The 8,700-nt window shown below is 36.2% G+C and overlaps 1 long non-coding RNA gene across 1 annotated transcript in view; it reads right to left on the bottom strand.

Annotated features, from left to right (window-relative positions):
- Positions 1 to 1,800: 1,800 nt before the first annotated feature.
- The window catches only part of LOC135578447 (uncharacterized), a 54,351-nt gene continuing 47,451 nt past the window's right edge, over positions 1,801 to 8,700 (bottom strand). The window contains exon 6 of the long non-coding RNA XR_010470052.1: positions 1,801 to 8,700. This exon is cut by the window's right edge and continues 23,011 nt beyond it. This is a non-coding gene — a long non-coding RNA (uncharacterized LOC135578447).

Here is an 8,700-nt window from a genome sequence, read left to right as displayed (position 1 = left end):
ATCCAGAAGAACTTAAATATTCAAAACACTTCCAGATTCATTTAGTTAAGTACCAGGAAATGGGACAAGGCCACAATCAAAACCTGACTGTAAAACTTATATCCAAATACAGCACTACATCTCTCAGAGGGAAATTCTGGATAATTCTGGGTCTCCAGACGGTATCCCTGGATAGCTCCTGGATAACCCCCTGTATAATTTTACACAATTCGTTAGTATTTTCTCTGTTTTCCTAAGTCTGAGATGTACTTTCAGTAACTGAAAATGTCAGAAATTAAGTTTTATTCTGTTTAAAAGTGCACTTTCCAAAAATTTCCATATACAGATAAAATGCTGTTTACATTTACTAAGCAGAGATAGCCTGAGAATCTTTCTTCCCACTGTATTTTATTCTAGTATTCACAATACTTAAAAGGAAAACCTCACCTCATATTTCTCTGAGCTGTGAGTTTTACCTTTGGGCAAGTGCTCAGAAATTACTATATTTTATCTGTTCTCTGTAAAGTGTCAGTATACTGCCATATAGCACTTTTCTTTTAACTTTGTACTTCACATGCCTTCATTCACAGCCTGAATAAGTGACTACAAAAAGCATGGAAAAATCCTGAAAGAATTGCACTTCTCCACAGCTAGACATAACTGGAGATGAGTTGCTTTCTGTCTGTCTTCTAAAAACACAGGTATCAAAAAACAATTTAAATGCCTAAACACAAGGAATGCAATGTGCTTCATGCAAAAATCAGACACACCAATAAGTTCTAACCCTATAAGAAACACATAATATGTGATTATGAGTAATTTAGTATTGGGACTTGACAAATGCAGTGGAGTAAATTATTTTGTCTAATAGAGGTGGGTTTCATTCTGTGCTTAAGCAGATGCACAAGGGGTCCTAACAATAACAAAACCATGAAGTCTTGAGCAAGAATCGGGACATGCAGGAGAAAAAAAAGAAGTGACAAATCAAAGTTCCATGTAAAACATCTATTTGTTCTCCAGAGGATAATAGGGTTACAAAATATATTTGAAAACTAAGGTTAGTTGAAACCAGAGCACAAATGTAAATAAGGGAGACTAGTTTTTGTTTGTCTGGTTGGTTAGTTTTTGATCACTAATGAAGGCAAGTAAGTTGTGAATAATCAAGAGGACGAGTTCAGAGGATGGAAATACTCAGATAATGGAAAATCAGCCTATTGCCAGTTAAATGAGATGTTACAAAAGTAGTCTAAGACAATACCTGTTTCAGGAAAAATAATAGAGAGAATGGGATTGATTGGGCCTAATCAGGTTAGTAAAACAAACACATGGTTAGTCTTAAAACTAACAGCTTAGCAAAAAAAAAAAAAAAAAAAAAAAAAACACATTATCAGCTTTGATATCTATAAAATGAGTTTGGGTTGTGTTTACAATTAGCTTTTACTGTGACTTCTGTATACAACACCTAAATATTTTAAGATTAGGTTTTATCTATGAACATGATAAAGATAAAACTTTCTACTTCTTGAAAGGATTTTTTAATTGTTCTAAATTAGTATTTCTTCCTTCTAATGCAAATCTGAAACTTCAGAATTCAGTTCTGATTTGGACCAAAGCTGACATTTTCCAAAGAATGGAAACCTTAACGTCCAGTCTAGTTTCTCCTGAAACCAATTTGTAAAAACAGAAAATCATTTTAAGCAAGACAAAATATCTGTCATTCCTTTGAAACTTTTTGAAATACTAAAATATTTGAAAGAATATTTCTTGTTATTTTCAGTGTTCATTCTCAATAAGAACTGAAATGGTAATATCCTCCCTGAGACTAAATCTTTATACACCAAGTTAAACATTTAACAATGTTCTTCATTCATTCAACCTTTTCCAAGACTGGGATTGCGATTTCGCCACTAACAAGACTTCTACTCACTTCAAAAGTCTTTGGGTTGTATCTGTGTGGAATCCAGATATATGGACAAACTCATAAATGTGCAGGACCATGAGGAATTATTGACGCACTGATGAAAGACTCCTCTCCTTTAAGTTGCATTATGACTATTGAGTACATTTATAAAAAGAAGGCACTGAACCTCACAATCACTTTAGCCAGAATCCTAAAATAACAAATTATGTATATATGCTATAGGCTGAGGTACTGTTAACTTTCTCAACTTAGCAAACCTAAACCATTTTCACTACTGTTCATATAGAAGTGATTTGATCAAGAACATTAAAGAAAAATTAATTTTAAGTTGGCAAAAAGAAAGATATCGAAGAACTAGAGGAGGAAAAATTGCTTGTTCTCCACTGATTTTTACCAAAAATAGTCTTCCACTATCAACTTCACATGTTGAGACAAATACTTTTCCAATCACAAGTAGCAGGTTTTGTGTTTCATCTTTTTTTTTTTGTAGTTTTAATGAAGTTTTATGTCTCAGTCACACATCACAGAGCTGGAAAATGAGGGCACCAAAATATTTCTGTGAGGCTAGCTGAAATAATTTTTTTTGTGAATGCCATGAACAAAAATTTAAACTTTTTTTTTTCCTATTTCAGTGATCTTTTCATTTATAATCTTCCTGCTACTACAAATTCTTTTCCTCTGAACACAAAAAGACAAAATCAGGGTTCTATAATTGTTTACTGAGGCTTACAACCTCATTGCTCCTTAAATACCTGTTTTCACTGTTTATCTATGACTTTGCACCATTTTTTCATTTGTTTTAGCAAGTTTTTCTCCCCCTTTCTTTTTCCTCTGGAAAAGCTGTGAGCTTATCCAAGTTCAGTTGTTCTAACTCAAATTCCTTCATATTTCCTCAGAACTACTCTATGGGAAACCTGCCAGGGTTCCTTGCATATATATAAAAAAATAAGATTACTGGAGTACAAATTATGTTTTTTGATGGCAGATAGCCCAGACTCCAAGTGATGGTAGTAATCACATGAAAAAGCTTTCCTGATCATGTGAAAATGAACTATATTTGTTATGCTCCCTGGTGATTTCCTCTTCCTTCCTCTTCAGATCTGTACTAAACCCTGGATGTGTAGTCTTATTGTCATCCTCAGAGTCACCAGAAGGACAAGGGCATATCAGTTCTCATCCCTTTGATCTTGCTCTGCCAAGACAGTAAACTCACCTCCTAGAATCCATCCAAAAATTTCCATCCTCCCGTTGTAGGTGTCCAAAGATGTCACAAGTTAGCTGCACCCTAAAGACACTTAGAAAACCTGCTGAAATGCCCTGAATTCCAAATTGATCTGCATGCAATGTACCTAGGACACTGCATATGGGGAAAGCACATCCAGATTAATATTTGATAGAGATTCAGCCTCTGATTCCTTACAGGATTAGCTTTGGACCATTTGGCCCACAGCTACCAACAGTGATTGCTGATGGGAAAGTTGAAAGACAACAGGCAGAGAAAAAATATACTTTAAATGGACAGAGAACAGTTTGAGTCCTGAATACAGCACTCAAAGCATTTTCAATTGTCAAAATTACATTCTAAATAAAACATAGTTTTCCTGTGAGTAGACTTAATGTGTTCATGTTTAAATGAAAATCAATACATACTTTAAGAAAAAAAAAAAAAGGTGATACTGGCTACAAACAAATATGAATGTCAAATATTGAGACTTTTGACTGCACTTTTCCTTAGAGTGCCGGCTCCTGAACAGATGAGGGGATACAAAAAGCTTAGCTTTTGTTTGTAAGAGATACACAGTTACTTGATTGCAGTGAAAAGACTAAGGATTTGAACCATTAATTGCTCAGAATATAGAAATTGAATAAGAAATCTGAAACCAGCAGTAACAAAACAAAACAAAACAAAAAACAAAAGAGAGAAACAAGTAGCTTCACCCTTTGGCAACGATCTCAAGACTTTTTAATATGTAGTATCAATGAGAATGAAGATGATCATGTGGCTTTCCTGTTCACCAAAAAACTACAAGTAGGGCTATGGTTATCTCCATATAGAAGACTATGCAAAATACATACAGTATCATAGCACTAATAACACATAGAATAGCACACAAAATAACTTGGAAGAAAAATCTCTGAATTAACTGAATGTCTCAATAGCTATGTTGCTTACCCTAAGAACCTATAAAATTACTTCTTAGGAATGATAAAACAAGTAAGTATGAAATACACAGTGCGAAGATAACATGATGATCAGTGAAATAGTTGCTGTTATCTCTGTCTCTCACTGCAACACATGAAAAACAGCTGCACCTGCACAGAGCCATAGCAAAACTCTCAGAGATTTGCATTGGTCTATTTTAGCTACAGAATAAGTAAAAACATACATTGAGAAAAAATAAAAATGACCTAATTTATGATTGAACTAAAAGGACATCACACTGAAAGGTGACAACAGACCACTCTGTGATTTATTGCCTTCTGACATGACAGTTTCTGTCATGTGCAGTTTTACGCCTTTAGAAACATTCCTATCATCACATTTTGCCATTCTTTATCATTTAATATTTAAAATTCAGACAGCTATGCCACATAAGGACTGACTGTTATAAATGTTCATACTTTATTGATCAGCACAAGCAATGTTACTGACTTGGCCAGTAGCTCTACAAGGGCTATTGGTCCAAATTTTCCCCTGGAAATCTAATTAACAGGAGCACTAACCACTTTGGGATATTTTATGGCATTATAACTCTGTTTATTCTCAACTATTTCACTTCCAAAGGAGTTATACTTTCTAATTTATTGCATTAATCAAATCTATTGAACCAAATTGTTTGGAATTAGTTGAATTATCCCACCTGGGTTTTTCAGAGATAATCTAGTTTATTTCTGGCATGTAGATTTCACCTGTCCAATTAGACTGACTTGATTTCCAATATGGAAAACCTGATTCTTGGACTTGGTTTCCTGATGGGGTTGTACCCAGTTAAAGTATGTTACAACACACAGTTTCGTGTTAACAGATATCACAACAGTGATTTTTTTTTTTTGCTATCTGCCCACAACTCCCCAACAAATTCAGTCCTAGTCAGGACAGACATCCTGGTTCACAGACAGTTGGCAAACCTATGGGGATTATGCACCGTAACTACTTGTTTGAATTAAACTCATTATTAGGCTGTTTATTAGAACACTTCTCTTACTGCATATGAACATTTTATCTATAACTTTTAATCACTTGTAATAAAGCCTCCTTATATTAAAATTTTGCTTGAAGCCCATAAAGACAACCTTCAAAATAGCAGATTATGATGGTGCCTCAAGATACAGATCACAAGTGATAGAGTCACATCTACTACACCCAACATTTGAGCAAACTGGGACACTACAGAGAAAGAGTTCAAGGAGGTTAATTGCAACAGATAAGAAGCAACTATGAGACTAAGCTGAAGTGCCAAGGCTCTACAAACATTATACAAAAAGGCTGACCTAGTAAAAACAAGCCTTATTCTCCTCTTACATGGCTGACTAGACTGGAAATACCCTGATTTACAGAATAGTCACACAAGACTAAAACTGATGCCAGTTATATCAGAATCTGGCCAAATGCCTACAAATGCAGTAGCTTTAGATGCTGGCTTAAACTGAAGTGACAGATGTACTATCACATGGCGATCAGGAAATTTGTTCTGCTTTCTTTCCCAAATTGCTACTGACCCCAGCCACATCCTTATGTCAATAACGAGGTGTGAAAACAGGAATCTGGGGAAAGAACAGACCACTAAACAGCTTAGAAATTACTTTTAAAATTGTGTTTGTTCCAGCAAGACTTAAATATCTGGTAGCTTTGCTTCTATACCATTTTTATGTTGCTAAAAGCAGTTACCTAAAATCCTGGGTTCTTTTCCCTGACAGATTCTTCTGTCTTTTATTTTAATCATATAAAAACTAAATACAAATTTTTTTCAGACACAAAAGAAAGCCAAATGCACTGTAAATAACTGACCCATTTAAGGCTTTCTCTTCCATTGTGGCCAATTCCATCTTCTGGGATAAATGGAGAAAAGACTGACTAATTCGAGAAGCTTTTTAAGTTACAATGGGCTTTTATGACAGTTACCATGTATTGGTGCTTCTGCAATGGAAGGAGTTCAGGACAGCACTGAAAGATCTTTGCTTCTTTCCCAGATGATTTAACTCATTGACCCCGCTGGCAGAGGAACTATAGTAAAGCAAGGCACACTCTTCCAAGAAGTGGCCCTTTGTTGGTAAGAGCAAATGCACAAGTTAGTGAAAGGAAGGGTTTATAAACCTTGAGACCAGAACTATAGCAGAGACACTCTAAAATTGTTGTGTAAGTCCAAGTATCTCAGTGTGAATGCAGCTAATAACAGAAATCTTCCACCTGCCTTAGGTTGTTCTTGTAGCCAATTCTGCCTTTTAAAGTTCCATTCCTGGGCAAGAAACCACACCCACAAAACAATAGTTTAGACAAAATAGTTTTACCAGGTTCTTTCCTCTGAAGAAACCATATTTATCAGAGATTTTGTTCTTAAACATTCCTTACTAACACTCCCTTAGCCAAAAATCTTTGTTTTCTGTAGCAGAAACAGGGTTTGAATGGTTCAAGGGCACCGTCGGGCTGCAAGTAAGCTAGAGAAATAAAACATTTTTAAGAATTGTTTGTACTACATAGACAAGACACCCTGGAGTAGAAACATAAACTTGTCTCAGCCAAAATACATAAACCAAATAAATTAATTTAGGTACACCTTTGCATGTTCCATGATGATCCATTGTCAATGGCTCCATATTGAGCTTCTACTACTGCCTGATGGGCAGTTACATATGACAACAAAGTGAAACTCTTCTGAGTAGTGGTAATCAAGCTAAACATGGACCAGAACCACAAGCTGCCCATTGAGAAGGTAGGAAAACTTAAAACACACACACAGAAACCAGCCCTCCACCCCTGCTTCCCCCCTCAAAAAAAAAAAAAAAAAAAAAAAAAGTCACCACTTGAAAAAACACCAAAACTCCTAAGAGATCCATGAAGTGATGGAGAAGGTTACCCATAGTATTCAGAGGGACTGTGAAATCTTCATCCTTGACAGTTTTCACAAATCAGATCTAGTAGTGGTAATAATCCCCCTTTCAGGGAAAGGCTGGGCTTCAAGAGGTCCCTTCTAACCACCTTTGCTGTTATTCTAGGAAAACAGAGTTCTGAGTACCCTGGTTGAGAGACGGTTAAGAAGCTTTATTAACCTGCTGTCAAAGTGAGGCAAAGCAAGGAGGAGCAAGTCATCCCCAAGTCGGACAGGCAATGGCAGTGCTTCTGCCAGGCCAGGAAAGGTGGACTCCAGGGAGCTACAGTGGGTCACAGGAGTGTAATAAAAGAGGGATGGTGACATCTGGACTAGTGGAACAAAATGTAAGACCAACACAGGTAGAAAAGGTTATGGTTAGTAAGACAAGGATCATAATGAATCTTTACAAGCCTACTTGAAAAAGGAGTGAAACACACAAAGCTGTTACTGAGGTACAGCATACTGACCAGTATAAAAGCTGCCTTATAAAATCTGTTCCTGGATGGAAGATTTGTTTAGTACTATCTGTAGGACCTGTTGCCTAGAACAGCTATACATGACATCTTGCTTTCCAGAGCTGTGGCTTTAGTGGAGGATTGGACTAGATGATCTTTTGAGGTCCCTTCCAATCCCTAACATTCAGTGATTCTGTGAAGATTGCCCAAGACAAAAAAGTAAAATATTTTATGAGTTCAATACCACCACTATGGTAGATTTGAGTCACATTCAGGGGGACTTATTCTATTTTTAATATTCTAAGTTATAAGCTAGGAATATAAAAAAAAAAAAAAAAAAAGGAGAAAAACTTTTATTGTTTAAGCTGTTCCTACACAAGGCCTGTTTCAAGCAATAAAATTAATAATGATAGGCATCTAAAATAGTAATTTCCTTGAGTGAAGTCAGGTCTTCTTGGGGTTAGTTCTCTGTCCCTGTCTTGCTGCATATCATGGAGATATCACGTTTAACCCACTGTTTCAGTGTTAAGCCCAGATCCCTTTCTTTATTTCAATCAGTTTACACTATGTCACCCAGACTGAGTGATCTAACACAAGTGTGACAGGACCTTTGAGATTCAGTCCAACACTGAGTGATCTTCTGATGACACAAAACAGCCACATCAGACAGAATAGCTCTGATTTAGATGAGCGAATGCTTCATTAGGTTGTCCATATTTCCTGACCATCTCTTTCAGACACACTCCTAACTGCCCTACAATGGGCAGGGAGAGCAAAACGCCCTCAGGGACAACTGTACAGTGAAAATATGAGACCTCTCACTCAGCTTCAGTGATTGTAAACAAGTGACAGGACATGTCACTCCAACAAAATTAGACTGCTGTAAGTCACAGAGGAGCTGGATCCAATCCAGGGTACTTTACAGTCGATACTACAAGCTTATTTTTTTTATTACATCAATGTTTTTGTGTCATATAACTGTTACTAGCCTATGACACACTAATTATTATTATTTAAGAAAATGAAGAACAATAAGGAAGGCAGAGGTTCATCCTAACAGAACGGGATGTACTGTGTTAAACTTCCTGTGCGCAGGGAAAGGGGAAAAAAAAAGGGATGATTTCCAGCTAATTGTTTATGTCCTAGTCTTTGGCAGCTATGCCAATAAAAGCACTGAATAACAATCCTAAAAAGACCAAAACAGGAGAAATTACATGTTCAGCAGTTCTTTATTATTTGAAATCCAGTAGTGTGT

This window comes from Columba livia, chromosome 2 (assembly GCF_036013475.1).
Source record: "Columba livia isolate bColLiv1 breed racing homer chromosome 2, bColLiv1.pat.W.v2, whole genome shotgun sequence".
NCBI classification, from domain to species: Eukaryota; Metazoa; Chordata; class Aves; order Columbiformes; family Columbidae; genus Columba; species Columba livia.
This window is presented reverse-complemented; position numbering and strand designations above follow the sequence as displayed.